The sequence below is a fragment of the Zophobas morio genome, unplaced genomic scaffold (assembly GCF_036711695.1).
Source record: "Zophobas morio isolate AGI-343-1 ecotype UQ-CSIRO unplaced genomic scaffold, CSIRO_AGI_Zmor_V1 ptg000031l, whole genome shotgun sequence".
In the NCBI taxonomy this organism is placed as follows: Eukaryota; Metazoa; Arthropoda; class Insecta; order Coleoptera; family Tenebrionidae; genus Zophobas; species Zophobas morio.
In genome coordinates this window covers 12920088-12938612 of record NW_026972136.1, presented here as the reverse complement: position 1 = coordinate 12938612, position 18525 = coordinate 12920088, and the positions used below count along the sequence as shown (strand labels likewise).

General features: G+C 32.3%; 1 protein-coding gene across 3 annotated transcripts in view; it reads left to right on the top strand.

Moving 5' to 3' along the window:
• Nucleotides 1–77: 77 nt before the first annotated feature.
• Nucleotides 78–18525, top strand: part of LOC135139668 (cytochrome P450 306a1) — a 105889-nt gene continuing 87441 nt past the window's right edge. Inside the window, exon 1 of one of the 3 annotated variants that reach the window (XM_064069974.1) lies at nt 78–169. The gene's annotated coding sequence lies outside the window, so the exon portion shown is untranslated. Of the gene's footprint in view, nt 170–3457; nt 3607–14220; nt 14460–18525 lie in introns of those variants that run through there. The other 2 variants (XM_064069973.1, XM_064069976.1) reach the window with 2 other exon arrangements.

Sequence of the window (18525 nt, the reverse complement as noted above, 5' to 3'; positions counted from 1 at the left end):
AAATCAGCCGAGTTTCAAGGTTGTCAAATACGCGCAAGGGATTACTCATGTTACTACTTAAGTTAAATCTTCCTAAACGGTATTTGACCTTGAAATTGCTGTTTCTTGAGTCGATAAAAAAGTGAGTGCAACGACAGTTCTTTTTAATAAGTTCTGTATTTTCCGAAATGTAAGTCTTTTATTTTTATTTTTTAGATATTGATTAATAATTGTAAATAATAAAAAAACACTATTTTGAGGTTATGTTTATTGTTATATTTTTTCGTAATTTTGTGTAACCGGTCTTTCGTTTGTTCAGTTGCATAATTTTCACAAAAATATAAGTAATTGAACAGTTGTCAATCTTTTATTGAGTGAATTTGTTATAAATAAAGTGTTGCAAATTTTAGTGAAGTATTAAACTTATGATTTTTTTTACAAGAGATTTTCTTATTAAATGGTTTTAAATTTTAATGTTAAAAACAACTCACTTAAATTCTTTGTGAATAAAAAAACTAATTAATATTGAACAGATACAAGGCAAGCTAACAATATGAAATTGTCTAGGAATTTAAGCAAGCTTAGCGAACACTCACAGTTTGTTTTACAGCGTTCGCTGTAACTAATTCTGAGAAACATTTTTTGCGCTGCTTTTTTTATTCAACCTTGATTCATATGTTTTCTTCCTTGGGACTTCCATATGAACACTTTATTAAAAATCGAAAGTTGTTATTTGTCATCGACTATTTAAATTTGGCGCCTGTCTTTGGCGGTTGAGGACTCCAATATCAATAAGGGTGATTTTGTCAAATCGGCCCGTATGACGCATCCGTGTTAATCTATGGCAGTACAATGTTCTCTGGCAGTACTATCAGGAGGCGTTAAGTATACCGACAAATACCGATTTTCCCATGTTGTTCAGCATACTTTAAAATAAAGAGTATATGCAACCTACAATACTGTCAAAAAATTGAAAGCATATGACTGTGGCATATATATGTCTAAAAAAAACCATGCTGGCAGATGGCAGACGGCAGAGACCGAGAGGGGTCATGAAACATCACGAAACACTAAAATAGTTAGTCATTTGATGGATTCGATTATAATACATCCTTCGCTTACGTTTGGAAAGTAAAAAAAAATTAAAAAACTTTCGGCGTCACGAAATTATGACTTCAATTCCTACTCCAAAGCCACCTTAGTATCAATAAAATCAATGTATATTTTACAATGTCCGTACTTGTGTAGAGACGGTTTATACGCATGATACAATAAATACTAGGTATGATATTGCGCACGTACGGAGTGGGGGAGTGACGTCACTCGGTGAGTAAACACAGGCATTTCGCCCGTATTCTGCGACGTTTTTCTGTCTTCCACGTATTTTTTAGAAGGTTTAGTGGCTATACGTTATGTTTTAATAATTTTATAAAGTCACAACGATGCGTTGTGGCGTTTTTGGGTGTAATAGGGATAAACAAGACATTTTCAAAAAGACGTACAATTTTATTCATTTCCAAGGGACAAGTATGGGTTATTTCTTGTTGTCGTTCGGACTCTTTTATAGTAAAAAATGCAAGAGTGTGTTCACAGCATTTTAGTGAAGACGATTTCGAACGAAATTTGCAACACGAACTTTTGAATTATCTTCCTAAAAAAGGAAAAAAAAAAACAAAGTCTGGAGATCAGCCAAGTTAGTTAAAGAAATTTGTTCTAGGGATAAAATCACAGAAATTAACTAGGTATATTATTTTACTTGAATATTGACATAAATCAAACATATTCAATTACAAAAAATGTTTTCAAAGAACATCTTATATAGGACTCTTTTTTAGCAAATATTTAATATTTTCATTTACTTATTTTATAGCACTGAAACCAATAACGCAAGTGCTGCTTTGGATGATAAAACAGAATCTACAAGTAAATCTGTTGGGTATATTGAACATTATTTATTGTATTTACTCAAGGAAAGTGCTTTTTTTGAAGAATAACTTTTATGTTTGCACGGTTTTTTTTTTGCATGATGTATATTTCTTTATCAAGGGAAACGATTATTTGAAGACGTAGTATATCCAATATTTAATTATGTTTTTTTACATAGTACAAATACAGATCAAGATATACAGAGAGAAGATCTAGGAGCAAAAATTGCTTATCTTAAAAACAAACGACGAACTTGCAAAAGAAAATCAAGCTATGAAAACAATTTTCACTCCAAGAAATATTGTTAATTAACATGTAGATTACAGTTCAATAGTACAATGTATTTATTTTTACTGGTTACTTTTTCTTGTACTCAGTTTTTGAAAGTTTAGAACAGAATTTCTAAAGTAGATTTCTATTTAAGAAAATTATGTTCACGTAAATGTGCACAATTACCATAACAACGAGTCTGTTCATGATAATCAAATTAATAAAAACCTAAAAAAGCAAAAAATGGATAATTCTGAAGATCTTGGCATTTTCAGATAACCTGTGCGCTACTAACCAGAAAAATAGCACTTTTTTATAATTATCTCCAAATTAAAGCCGCACTTTTCTACTGAGTACACGAAAAATAATATTAAACGCGAAATTTTAATTTGTTACACACAATAGAAATACGTATCAAACTCCGTTAAATTCGTTTTTACAATTTAAATTCAGGTAATTGACGTAAATTTAGTTATCAGGTTGTTTAATGCAGCATTATAATTATTATATTATAATATAGAGATTGTACAACACATTTTTTTAAATACATAACGAATTATAACAGTAAAATTAAAAAATATTAGCGATTCTTCGTGCTTTTATGCTGAAATTCCACTAGTTCTGCTCACCGAGTGACGTCACTGCGCGAACTGGTTTCATTTTGAGCCGCACGAGTATCATACCTAGAGAATTATTATATCATGGTTTATACGTATATGCTTGTGATGCTGGACTATCAGGCCCCCGAAGTTACGGGACCCCTTCTGGCCTAAATGTAACGAAAAATAATTTAAATTTAAAATAAAATTTATTTGTTTTTAATTTGATTATTACAAAAATACCATTTCATCTTCGACGGACCGTTCGTTGACACATGATTTCGAGGTTGTGCAAAATGCATAATTGGCCACTTCCGGGCGTTCCACTAATTTATGACTTGCAGCTAGGCAGCCACCTGCACAAAGAGCTGCCGACATAATACGTTATTATTAGTATTACAGTACCAATCTAAGTTGAAATACGTGTTCTCACCAAAAATGATGATTGACGTTATCACAAAATTTATGACATATGGTTATTTCAACTTAGGGGTTCCCAAAAAATATAAAATCCGCATAATCAAAGTTTATAATTTTTCGAAAATGCTGATATGTTTCATTGTACTTCAAGAGCGAGGGAACTTTGGACCAATTTTTCAGACTAGTAAAACAAATAACTATTGGTTCATACAAGCCAGATAAACCATGACTGATACAGTAATACAGTGAGACAAGTGAGACAGAGATAATATGTTGATTGCGTGTTACGACAAATACTGTGATTGTGTAAATTAAATCTTGAATTAAATCCAGAACTCAAATCTTTGGTCGTGAATATGCAAGAAATCGGCTGTTCCCAGAATCAGCATTACAGTCACAAGCTGTAAATAAGGTAAGAAATCCTTTCCTTCTTTAAACTCAGTGCCCCCTTATTCAAGCTTCGTATTCATTCTCAGTCGACAAATCAGCAGCACAAATCAATTCTAATCATTTTATGTACGCGACAAGGGTTTTGGCATCGTTCGCTCACATAACCATAGTACTGACACGTTACAGGTAACAACGTTGTGTATGGTATGTTGATGAATATTAATAGTTATTTATGTCTTAAGGGCATTAAGTATTTAGGAGAATTAGGAGATGTTTAAAGTACGACGAAGGAGGGCTTTTAATTTCTCGAGGGCATAATCGACAATAACGTTTAATTCTATTTTAGTTTCTAAAATATTTTTAACAAAATATTGAGTAGGTATTTCCGGCAAGATTGTGTGAATTGTCCCGATGCGAACTTTAATATATAGCTGGCTATTTTGATGTTGTTGTGGATACTGCGTTAATTATTTATTAAATAATTCGTTTTTCAAAATACAAATTGACGAAGCGGAAGACGCTTATTGATAAGATGACATACTTGTCTGAAATGGTAAGTACCTAAGTGTATTTAAAATTATTATATTAATAAACTGTGCTACGTTTATTATAATCAAAAGTTTGCAAACCTCCATCAGTGTGGTGTACCTACTCTAAGCTCAAAAAAATGCTAAAAATTAAAGAAAACCTTGATATCCCGAAATTTCTTCTGGTTAATGAAAATATGAAGAGCATGTGGATGATGAACCTAGGAAGTCTTAAGTAATTTAACGAAAGGAAATTAAAGAGTTTATCTTACATATTTGTTAGCCGAGGTAAAACCTGTTCTTTAGTTCTAATATTTCTTAATTAATTAATTTCTCTACAAGCATTTTCAAGACGTGTAAAACAAAATTTTGTCCACAAATGTCTAATATGAAAATCGTATTGATATTTAGATAGCTTTAGAGTTGGGATTGAAAAGTCATAATTTCGTGACGCCGTAAGTTTTTTGACTTTTTTTTCCTCCCAAACGTAAGCTAAGGAAGTATTCTAATCGAGTCCATCAAATGACTGACTACTTTCATGTTTCTCGACGTTTCATGACCTCTGTCTGTCTGTCTGCCGTCTGCCATCTGTCCGCATTTGTGTCGATTTTTATTAGACAGGCAATATAAGGGGCAATTCTGTAAAAACTATCCAACTGTAAATAAGATTTAATGAAACAGGTCCTAGAATGTCCAGTAATTTTAGTTATTTGATGCTCTCCCACACCAAATATGAAACCACAGTAGAATGGTTGGAATGATTAGTGAGTTTACTTTTTTTTTGTATCCAGTCCTATTTGGTGAGCTTCAATTTTTAAAAAATTCAAGAGAATTAATATTATTACTATTTATTATTTAATATACGATCGGGCAGAGGCAGCCGCCTATTATTACAACTACTATTATGTATTGTGACTTAAATAACAAACAATGTCAAAGAATAGAAACATTAGATTTGTTGATGACTACATTAGGAATCGTAATTGGCCTTAAAACCTATCAGCGTTTGACTCTAGACCACTTCAGCAGGCAACGAATGCATCGAATACTCTATTTGTTATAAAATACTGCCTTACGGTGGAGTTGAATTTACCCATCATCAGTTCGAAATTATGACCTTTAGTTCTGCTGTCTGCATTTAAACTGAACAAATGTTTAATTGGTGAGTTCACGTTCGTAAGTGGTTGAAACGTTACAATAACGTCTCCTCTTACACGTTTTTCAGCATGTTGGCAATTTCATCATGGATAGCCTATCAAGATATCCAGACCTATTTCGTCCAAAGGTTGCTGCTCGACGTTGGACATTTTCTAGTAAAGTTATATCCTTCTGTGACAATGGTGTCCACACACTGTTGTCAAACTCTATTATGGGTATTACATAAGTTTTATATTATTATTATTATTTATAATTTAACTAGTACAGTAATATTTGTTCTGTCGAATGACTTACTTAGTAGGTACACCATCTCGTTAGCTCCTTTTGTAATACGTATAACATCTCTGATCATGAAAGATTACACGTTACCAAGATACCTAAATCTAAATATGACTCTGATTTTTTATGTAAAATAAGTAAATTTGTCTCTATTTAATGGCAAACCCCATTCTTCCGACCATTTAAGAACAACTGAGATGTCATTTGTCATAGTAAGATGATTGCAACTTTCATTATAAATTTTAAGATCGTTCGCGTACATTGCGAAGTGAGAGTTTATGGAGAACTTTTGATCAGCGGTATAAACTAAAAAAAGAAGTGGACCAAGTACCGACCCTTCAGGTACACCACTAATTACTTGAACTGCAGCAATCAACGCGCCTTCAGTTTTTTTACTTAAAATGAGCGATCAACAAGGAAAGCAGCGAACGAACGAAGAAATTTAGCGTGTATTTCAAAATGTCGTAACTTATATAATAAGTATCGTCTAGACACACGGTCAAAGGCCTTCAAAAAATCAAAATATGCCGCATTAACACTTTTGCCCATATCAATAGCCCGAGTCCACTCATCAAGGCAACATAACATATTGGCATTAATAGATTTTTCCCGGCAAAGACCATTGTTCGCATGGTAAGATATTTTGTCCTGGTGTCTCTTCAAGTCTTCAACCCAAAGACCAACAATTTTATCATATTCTTTGAAACTTAAACTAGCTCCACTTCGTTTACTTTTATCAGTCTCACGCTGAATTTCTTTTAGTTTTGTGCCATGTGCTTTTCGGACACCTGAGAATATGACGTCTTTGAACGGATCAAACGATACCGTATATTCTTCGTAGTATTTTTTCTGCAACAGGGTAACCAGGGTACTTCACATAGTCTGTACAACTTCGTCTTTATAATCTTCAGCATTTAGCTTCTTCATATTAAATCCGAATTCCTTCGTTATTCTGGACAATTCCTCTATCGTTTTCAAGTTGAATACTTCGCTTTTTACACATTCAGGGGAATCAAATCCTCAATGTTTTTGTCGATTTTATTCACAGAACTACTTCCAAAACGATCGCACATTTTTGTACACAAAAATTAACGTTTGTTTACGCATTACCATGCTTTCTGTTGTTTCTATTAGAGGCGACACGGCACAATTTGATTTTAAAGTCAGATTATAGGTTAAGCAACTTATATTTTTGCCAAATTAAGATTGGGGTTGTTTGAAGACGGGGGCTGTTTGCAAGGCATTCGTTTGGGAAATAGTCTTCCGAATACCCCTCGTGCATGTCAAATTGGTCGCGATATTAAATACGGTGTCGTAATAAACCCCAGTTGTTTTTTTTTAAGGGACTTCTGCCAGTGGTAGTAATTAACTATCAGACTGCCACAATTCTGTCAGTGACCCAGAAATATTTAATGTGTATTATCCAGTGGTAAATGTGTATAAAAAGTTATAATAGATTTTATTTCATAAAGTTTACAACAAGGTTTACACTGTGGTTTACATCTATGGCGACAACCAACAATACAACTTTAAATATTTGGTTAAATAAGAGTTAGCATCAATCGCTCAATATTTTATTCAATAATTATATTCATCAAACATTTTTAGTGTTGTTCTTTTTTGTTCTAATATTGCGTTTTCGTTTATTTAGTAAAATATTGTATTACTTTTTTTGCGTTACGTACTATTTTTACTTCCTGAGCGTAAGCGAAGGGAATATACTAATCGAGGAGGTTGGAATAAGAACAGAGGGATCATGTCGTATGCTTCCAATGGTACGGTTTTGGGACAAAATCAGACACTGCAAACACCGTTTACGATTCTGTTGCCGCATTAAAATTAAAATTTGGGTACCAACATTATAAATAGGGAATTTTAGCCTCTTATTCGGCAAATTGTTTCTCTTAAGTCTGAGGTGCAGCAATTAAGTAATCAGACCACTCAGCTCCGTGAAGATGTTTTAAAACTTGCTAGGGACAATGGTAGTTCAAACAGAACTCCAGATCATGTGTTCACGACCTCTGTCACTTCAGCCAAGGAGTATAAATAATGCAGTTATTGTTCATCCTATAGATAAATCTCAGACTATCAATAAGACTAAATCTGACATATAGTCCTCAGATCAGACAGAAATTTTGATAAAACTAATGTAACTAGAGGTGGACGAGTTCTTCTTGCATCTAAGTTGCAATTTTCAATTATCCAACTTGACTCGGCGTCTAAAGGGTTTGATTTGCTTACCTCCACAGACGTTCTTGGAGCTAAATACAGTGTTGGCTATTTTAGTTTCTATATCTTCATAGTCTACATTCCACCAAAGTCTACGATTGATGAATATATAATATACTATTGTTCAACCATCGTGTAATAATTATTGGGAATTTCAACCTTCCTGACTATGACAAAGATTTTTAGTGTGATAACTCTGGTAATAGTAAGTTATCCTCGTTGATGTCTTTTTTGAACTTTTCTGAACTCAATCAATATATTAATAACATCGCTAATAGTTAGAGGAGATATCTTGATTTGGTTCTATCTAACTTTTATTGTTTCGTTAGCTCTTGCGAAGATCCTCTTCTGGAAGAGCATTCTCATCACCCGACATTGTTAGCTTCTTTCAAACATCGTGAATAAAACCATTAACGGTCATCCCTCCACGCAGCGTTGGAATTTTCCTAGAGCGGATATTACTGAGTTGTATGAGCGTCTTATACGTATTGATTGTTTTTTTCTTGAGGGTATCACTGATGTTAACTTAGCATGTTCCTGTTTTATAATAAATTAAACAGGAACTGCGTTTTAGAGGTGCATGTTCCCAAATCTCGTCCCTCTCGTTTTAGCTCGTATCCATATGACACCAGAAAGAAACTTAAATTGAAGTCCAAATTATGGAGTTTGTCTAGAACCAGTAAATCTGAGTATGACATTCGTAATTTCAAGACTCAAATTTTTAATAATAATAATAATTAGCGGTTTAGGCTGGCCGTTGATAGGTCAGCCAATCGAGACATTACCTTTTATATAGAGGGTTTAAATGATTATAGGGTCGACGTAGGTCATGAAAACTTGCCGCCTCTCAGTTTTGGACTTTACCGAATACCCAAGGACGCACGACAAATACCAACGGTATCTGTATAACTAGTTGCCTAAGTTACTATTAAGTTATTAGACCCGTTTGACGAAAAACTTTTTTTCAGTTCCTGATTACATATCTATTATTCGTATCATCCTTTTTGTTTAAACAGATCAAATACTTCAAATAAATCAGTTAATGTAGTCAGTAACTTTCAAACACAGTAAAGTCAAATTAGGAAGATTTTTACCACTATTTGCTTTTATCATTATTTACAATTTATCCAGCACATTGACGACAATGAATTACCGGTTCTCTAGCTCTTTAGCAATCGACTACATCATTTTCAAACAACTGAAACAAATCAAAATTAATCATAAAGAATTTTGGTGTGTTATTTTTAAATAACTGGATATAGCTATAGTTTAAAATAAAATTTGAATCATGTGTGAATCTTGTTGAAGTCGCAGACCTAGCGTGTTGGTGATCCAAAGTGGACAAGACACCCCCACGCTCCTTTCAGTTCCCAGTTACATACTGTGATATTGGCCGGAAATTTGTGTTGACACTCTTATACCAGGTTCTCTTCAATACGACATCGTATTATGATAATGTTAACCCAGTTAATTTGGGTACGATCCTGCCTGACGAGCACACAACCCCTGGACCGTCACGCCCGTCGACTATTTTTACCACCGACTGTCCTTTTTTTACTTAAAGATGGGAAACTACAATGTAAGTATACCACAGAACACACAAGTGTATAGTCTGTGAAACGCATATAATCATCCCTTGGCATAAACCCAGAGCTGAATTAATTCTCGCAATATTGCAGAGGTCAACGATCTCATTTTGTATGTCTCGAATGTTGTTGTTCGTACCAAATACGTTCATTTTTAAAACTGGAAGATTTTTTCCTCCGGTAAGAATTTGAAATTTTCCCAATTTCCTTGACATTTTTGCTCCTTAGCTGATTGGTCTAGGTGAGTTCGTTGAACTACAAGGTCGTAGTGTGTCAAGTTGCCTGCTGGGTATCCCCGGAGCTTTCACTAAATGATGCATTCAAATTGCATACCTAATTAATTTTAATTAGTTTTGTTGAATTAGCATAAGTAAACAAATGCACATCCACGGAATGAATTGTTTTTAATTAATTATTACATTGCCGAGTTCGGCTTTGTTTGACGTTACGATGTTTGTCGTACACTATTTTTTGAAAAAAAGGACTTTATCACTAGCAGATATTCAGACCTCGGATTTACACTAACCTCTCACTTTGCATTCCCCTCAGAGCCCGAGGTGGAAAAGGGTCCATGGCCAAAACAACTAGTGACAGCATAAGCATATTGAAGACTGTTAATGATTCCACGCACTGTAGAGACAGAACGGAATAAGTTACTTGATGATGTAGATCAGTCAACTGTATTATCATTGAATGTCATTAAACATCTACTATACAATATTATTAAGTTATAAACAGTTTTAAATATGTAAATGTTATGTGTTAAAAATGTTTAATATGCTTTATTGATATCCTCGGCCTAGTTATTTCTTGAACGGTATGTAAGAAACTGTGAATGAAATAATTTTTCAAAATTTTTTTAAACCAACCGGTTTGCATAATTCCGTTTTGTATATAAAACCGTTAAAATTTATTTTTCAATGACTGCAGTAGTATTTAATCCAAATCATATTTTTAACAATTGCACGAAAAATAGTTTAATTAGTAAAATTTTTCGCATAAATTTTTAGTGATGAAATTTTTATTCTGATTGAAAGAAGCATTTAGTGCCGCTTGTTTCGTTTTTTTTTCACATATGTGGTTTAGTTCTTCGTGTTTTACCTTATGTAAATGTTAACTTCTCTGGGTCTTTGAATAGGTCGTTGTTAAATTTATTTGGAACTTTAATTCGATGTGAAATATATAGCAGATAACCAACGGAAAAAAATTTTTTCTTAATTTCTAGTACTTGTTAACTTCAATTGTTTATACTTCCAAAGAATTCTACCATTACCATGTCGATACCGTATCAACACGTGCATCAAAGCACAGTATAGATATATAAGTTATATATCTATGCTATGATCAAAGGGATCCAGATTTTTGGAAAAAAAATCAAAACTGTGTAATAACATTTTGCATTTTAATTGTGAATCTGCAAAACTGAATGCTTCGATATTGCCAAACAATAGGTGACCTCATCTCAACATTGTTCCTAATAAATCGTATATAAGATGTGCAAAATATGATGAATCTGTACTTGTGATTTGTTATTTTATTATACAGGGCGGCTCAAAAAAAATTAATGAGTCAATTTATTTTGAGCTACTATTTGACTATTTTTTTAATAGTATAATTTAATCCCACTTTTATACCTCTATTTAACTATCGTGTTACTGCACTCTAAATGAAAAAAATCAGGCAACACCAAAACAAGTTTTGAAATAAAACTCTCCAGCATTGACGTCAGCTCGTTCACATTTTGAGTTATAGAAAGGCACGTTCGTTCGATTTTTATAGTTTCGTGTGAGTGTGCCTCATAGCAACCGTTTTTCACCGTCAAAGAGGAACAAATTGACATGTGAAACTGTGTAGAGACAAGCACGAAGAAGAGATAAACTTCTCGTTGTCGAACTCTGCGACATCATTAGCTCTGCAAATCGGCTCCATAAATTTGCAAAAGACGTCGACCACCTGTGTACAACGCTATCTATCTCGGTCGATCAGAGGCACCCTGAGTAGAAGAAGTGTGTCGCTTCGGTGGTGGTTTGGAGAGGAAACAAACTAAAAGAATATGTGTAGAAATGTAGAATAGACAAGATCGTGGTCCACTAACCCACTGACAACACTAAATCAACTTTTTTTTTCAAGCGATCCCACTACTATTTTTGGGAGAGGTGACTGAACTCTCAGCATTACCTTTCAACCATAAAATGTCGAAGAACTTTGGCGACTAAAATATTCTCGTGAAAGGATGCTATGGAATTAATGATATCCCACGGTCAATACTGGATGCTGGTGGTGATAAGATAAAGTCCCAAAGGTGTATTTTGCGAAATGGCCAAAATTTTTAGTACTACTGGTAGTATTGGTAACATCTCCAAAATTTAACCATAACTGTTGGAAGTAGAAAATAACAATTAGCGGCCTTTTGTGAAAGCTTTAAATACGTTGAACAAACACAAATTTACAAGTTTGTCAATATTTGGCGATCGACAACGACGGTTGGTAATTCGCTTTAAAGTTTATAAAATACGAGACCACTATTAGCATACCCACCTTATTCATTCGGTTGGAATACTTGTAAAATTGCACAATTTTCTCAGAACGGCAGACTTCCAGGCTGCTGCCTCGTGGTGCCAACATTTCTTTTTCATGTTACATAAATTTATTTATCTTGCCGGAGGCGGTTTTTAATGTAAATACTGTTAGCCCCAATATACCACTTCTTTTTTTACAAGGACGGAATTCTCGCATATTTATAAATATTGCGAAATCGGTATACCCAAAGTCTGGCTTTTTTAAAATTTATTTACCAATATGTCGCAATTTTGGTGAAACAAGTTTTGCGAAATACTTAATTGCAGTAAATATTGTGTTTAAAAATAAACACCGATTTTTGACATTCTGCGGTTTCAATAAACATTTTAATGAGAAATTTTTGAAATTTGTTGTCGGCGGAAAACTACGCTAGTTTGACGCAACTGGCAAAATACAAATTTTACTGTTGGTAAAGTTAAACATGCGAATTTAAGGCAATGACCATTGGAAATAAGTAAATCGAATACGAAACTTTTTGAAGTGTCGCATTCTTTATTTTAAAATGGGATTTTCGTCTATTTTTTCTTGCTGAGCGTAAGTTAAAGAAGTATTGTAATATGAGTGCATAGGGCGACTGGCTACGTAAATGTTTCATGACCCCTAGAGTATAAACAAATAAAATTTTTTCTTGACTCTCCATAAGATATTTTATTTTTTTATGAGAACCCCTATAAGCTAAAATAAAAATATGTTTGCAGTATTAAAGTAAATATGAAGAAGGGTCCTACGCGTGGATTTAAAAAAAGGATCATGCTACGCATATATTTCAAGTGAGTTATATCGTATCATCAAAGTACACTTCCTCAACACGGCAGAGAGGACTAATTAATTAATTGAACACACTCGGTTTTTTCTCCAAAAAATATAGATAATAATAGGAATAGAAAAAAAAAAACAATGTCGCATTCGAAGGACCACTTTTTGCGTGTTGCCTCTGGGAAAATCTGAAGACATAAAGAACAAGTACAGAAGTATATTATTTTACAAAAATTTAAATCGTATTTATTATGAAAAATTTTGAAGTGACGTCATCGTATTAGTGGTGGGGATGATTAGACAAATTTTGGTTAGCGTTTTATCATCTACACAATATTCCTAACATACCTATAAAATTTGACAACACTCGGTGTGCTAATTTCGGAGATTATATGGCTAATAAAAATCCGGACGGACGGCAGTCAGACAGACAGATAAACGGAAACGAGAGACCCATTTTTTCATATTCTTGGGGTCATGACATGTTAACAAAATATGAAAGTACCCAGTCGCCCGATGGAACATTTACAATATTTCCTTAGTTTAAACTTGGGAACGGCCAAGCTTGTTATCGAACGTGCGACCCCAAGTTCGTGTGTTGGTATATAAACTACTATTCTATGGAGGTTTATATTCTGTGCTAATTTTATTGTAAAATGTTATTACACTTTGTTAATTTTTTTATGAAAACTTGGTCGTTTAGGGAAAACTCAACTCGGATTCGTACATCACGAGTCTAGGAGTATATTATTGTATAACACTGATGTTATTTTAATATAGAATCCTTGGAGATGACGTCATGAAATTGTTGGTGGGGATGATTACACAAATTTTGGTGGGCGTTTTACCATCTACACGAAATTCCTAACACACATATAAAATTTGACAACAATCGGTCCAGCAATTTTGGAGAATATCCGTCTAATAAAAATCGACACAGACGACGGACAGACAGACGGACGGAAATGGGAATCTATTGTTTCGTATTTTTGGAGTCATGAAACGTCGAGAAAACATGAAACTAATCAGTCCCACACAATGTAATTAAAATATGTAATTAATTTCCATCAATCAAGAAGTCGTCTAGTTTTCCTTTAGTACTTTTACAATTTTCCCAAAGTCAACTTTTCACATTGTTCCAGTTGTGCCTAAATATGATTATACGGACTCTTTTTTTACATAACTAACAATCCAAATCAACATTTGATTAACAGTGAGTTTGAGCAACAGCTTGTTTTGTCACGTGCAACTTCCCTATGGTACCACCTCATGTAACACAGTGGTACTTTTTGATGTAATCAAAGGTCACTGCACTGCGCGTCGAGTTTTAATATGGACCCAGAACAGCATTGTCGAAAGATGTGGAGTACGCTCCGTGGGGTCATTGCTCTGTAGGTGTGCTAGAAGTGAGTACCGCCGTACGTATACGGCTCGTGTAACGGACAGTACTTTCACTCTTATAGGTGGACGATCGCGTTCGATACGTTTAGTAAACTCTTCGAAATTTCGGTGTTCTAAAGATAGCGCAGGGGCTGGTAGGTAGGTCAGACCAACGACCGAAACTCCAGTATTGGGAACGGGTCGATGAACCCCTAGTACCTAGTGGTCCTCATCCTCCTCCATCGTATGACCGCATTATTTTCATTGTTGGCATTGTTTACTGTATAAGCTCGAAAGGTTACCAGTTCCCTCCCGTGTATGACTCGTTAAGGATATCAGTTTCAGAAAGCCAGCTGTAGGATGTGAAGAAAACAATAAAGGTAGGAGTAGGAGGGACAGGACTAAGCTTTTCTCTGATTATATAATTTTTATGACGTCTATACTACTTTCTGTAAAGTGACATAATCAGGTATTTCTGAAGAAAAGACAAAGGTTACGAGAAATATAGTAATTGTAATTGGAACCTGTGGAACTTCACATTAATAATATTAAGATATTTGTAAATAACAAACCCGAAGTTCCATATTATCTTTATTCTGAAATTAAGTATATCAAAATAAAATGAAGAAAAAATGTAGTACTAAATAATAAAATCGACAAGAAGAGACAGAAAAAACTTCAATTTCAAATTCAAACTTCTATTTGTTATAGTGCAGATGATCCAGAGTGATATCACAGTTTTTTTCAGTTGAGTTGAAAGTCAGGGTACGTCAATTGTTTAAGTTGTTAATTTTCAATGTTCTTTACTTAGATGATTAACTAGTATGTAGTATCGCACGCAAAAGTAGTACCCCTCGCTTCTCCGGTTGCCATAATTCCCTAAACATTCAGGTAGAATAAAATGGACAAGGACTAGAGTTTCTTTGCTTGAAATTGATTACACAGTACCTTCTTCAGGTAGAAACTGTGTTGTACTATCACACAATAAAATATGTTCAACTCAGAAAGTACTTTTCTTAAGATAAACGTGAATTAATGGAGTTTAAACAAGTACTTAACCGTCACATCCGTACAAACCATTATGTTTTAACAAAAGTTAATGTTTACTCGTAAATTTATCCTGGCTAGTTTTTAAATGGGAAGTGGTGTTTTTTTATCAACCTGACTTAGTGAGAAATCGAATAAACTGACGAATATTGACAGTTCGAAAATACAAGACAAAACCTCGGAATGAAATATACAAAAATTATCTTCTATTTATCTTCTATCTACTTATTTCAATTTCGGGACTTTAAAATTTTTCGATTTTCTGCCTTTTCATGTTTTTGATTTTTTTCTTATTCGATTTTTCAAAATAATGCGACTTTTTAATTCTTATATTTTTCGATTTTTGAGTTTTTTGATTTTTCAATTTCTTGATGTTTTGTTGCTCGATTTTTAAAATTTTCAATTTTTGGAATTTTTAAATTTTAGATTTTTCACTTTTTGTTGTTTTGATTTCCCAGTCTTTCGATTTTTTGTCCTTTTGTTTTTAGATTTTTCGATTTTTCAATTTTTCGGAATTAATTTTTTAGGTTTTCGATATTTCGATTTTTCAATTTTCGATTTAACGGTTTTCTTTCGATTTTTCGCATTTTCGTTTTTAAATTTTCCGGCTTTTCAATTCTTCGGAATTATTTTTTCAGGTATTCGATGATTAGATTTTTCACTTTTTGGCTTATCGGTTTTTTTAAGTAAAAATTTTTCAATTTTTTGTTTCGATTTCGCGATTTTTCAATTTTTCGGTTTCTATTTTTCGATGTCTCAGTTGTTCGATAATTCATCTTTTCGATTTTTCCATTTTCCAATTTTTCAACGTTTTACTTTTGGCATTTAAGTACATATTTAAATTTTTCGATTTTTCACTGTTTCAATTTTTGACGTTTCTAAATTTTTGAATTGTTCGTTTTCTCAATTTCTCGATTAATGTGTTTTTTAACTTTTCGACTTTTCGATTTTTTGTTTTTCCGATTTCTTGTCTTTCCGATTTCTTGATTCCTCAATTTTTCAATTTTCAATGTTTAAGTTTTGGGATTTTTCAATTTTGGGATTTTTTTTTATGTATTTTGATTTTTAAATCTTTAGATTTTTCGATTTCCTGTTTTTATTTGATTTTTTTCTTATTCGATTTTCAAAATTTTGCGATTTTTTGAATCTTACATCGTTCGATTTTTCAATTTTTCAATTTTTGGAATTAATTTTTCAGTTTATCCATATTTCGATTTCTCAATTTTTTGACGTTTCAGTTTTGGGATTTATCTATTTAAATTTTTGGATTTTTCAATTTTTGGCGTTCCTAAATTTTTGGATTTTTCGATTTTTCAATTTCTCGATCAATGGATTTTTTAATTTTTTGAATTTTCGAATTTTCGTCTTTCCTATTTCTCGATTTCTCAATTTTTCGATTTTTAAATTTTTAGTGTTTTAAGGCTTGGTATTTTTCAATTTTGGGATTTTTCAATATGTATTTCGATTTTCAGATTTTTAGATTATTTGACTTTCGGTTTTTTTTTTAATTTTTACTTATTGGATTTTTAAAAATTTTGCGGTTTTTAAATCTTACATTTTTCGATTTTTCAACTTTTTGATTTTTCGATTTCTCGATTTTGTAATTTCAATTATTCGAATTTTTAAATTTTTGATTTTTCAATTGTTTGTTGCTTTAGTCTCTCAGTCTTTCGATTTTTTCTCTTCTCATTTTTTGATTTTTCGATTTTTCAATTTTTCGGAATTAATTTTCAGTTTTTCGATATTTCCATTTATCGCGTTTTTTAAGTTCAATTTTTTTTTAATTATCCCATTTTTCAATCTTCAGCTATTTCGATATCTCAATTTTTCGATTTTTCGAGTTTCGATCTTTTGATGTTTCGATTACGCGTTTTTTCAATTTTTCGATTTCGATTTCTCGATTTCCCAGTTTATCGATTATTCGCCTTTTCGATTATTCGAATTTCCAACTTTTCAACGTATATCAGTTTTGGGATTTATGTATTTAAATTTTTCGAATTTTCGTCTTTCCTATTTCTCAATTTCTCAATTTTCCGATTTTAAAACTTTCAATGTTTTAAGTCCCGGGATTTTTCAATTTTGGGATTTGTCAATATGTATTTCGATTTTCAAATCTTTAGTTTGTTCCACTTTCTGTTTTTTTTTATTTTTTACTTATTCGATTTTTCAAAATTTTGCGATTTTTTAAATGTTACATTTTTCGTTTTTTCAATTTTTTGAGTTTTCGATTCGTTGATGTTTTGATTTCTCTATTTTATAAATTTTCAAATTTTCGAATTTTTAAATTTTAGATTTTTCACTATTTTGTTGTTTCAATTTCTTCCGATTTTTTCCTTTCTCATTTTTTGATTTTCAATTTTTCGGAATTTATTTTTCAATTTTTCGATTTCCTTTCAGTTTTGACATTTATGTATTTAAATTTTTCGATTTTTCAATTTTTCAATTTTTCGATTTCTCTATTTTAGTTTTGGGATTTTTCAAGATTTCGATTTTAAGATTTTTAGATTTTCTGTTTTTTTGATTTTTTACTTTTACGAGTTTTTAAATCTTACATTTTTTAACATTTATCATATATTCCATATTTTAATTTCTGAATTTTTGCATTTTTAGATTTTTAAACTTCTTGATTTTTCAATTTTACGGTTTTCAGAATATTTTGTTTTCTCCTTCAAAAACCAAACATCATATATTTAAAAAAAGACGCTAGGAGCCTCTAAGATTCTGTACAATTCTTTCCAAATAAAGAACTCCACGGATCCTCTAGATTTTTTAAAAGTAGTTTAAAAACAAAACACAAGCACTCTGAAGACTTTTTTATATTAAAAAAAAACACTAGGCGCCTGCAAGACTTCCTCTTTTAAAAGCAAAAAATTGGTCGAAAGTCATTTAGAAAAATATGTCGGCATTACTTCAATTAACTTCAATTGTTTATGTTTATACATCTTAAGAATGTGACAATTAAGCACGCAGCAAATTGTCTCCTCAAAACAGAGGAAGCGATTAAAATTATTAATTAAGTTACAATGTCGTAAAATGTTCTCAATATAATTTTGGGTAAGTTTTGTTTTATCATTATTAAATATAGGCGGACGCAACATTACTGTATTCTAACATTTTCCTTCACAAACCAGTGCGCGTATATTGGTATAAAATGTGGTGACCTAAAAACGAGAAGTCCAAAAATCGAAAGACAACGTTAAATCGAAAACTGAAAAATCGAAAACTGAAAAATCGAAATATCAAAAGATTGAAAAATCAATTCCGAAAAATTGAAATATCGAAAAATCTAAAAACGAGGGGGCAAAAAAGCGAAAGATTGAGAATTCGAAACAACAAAAAAGTGAAACATTTAAAATTTAAAAATTCGAAAAATTGAAAATTTAAAAAATCGAGCAATGA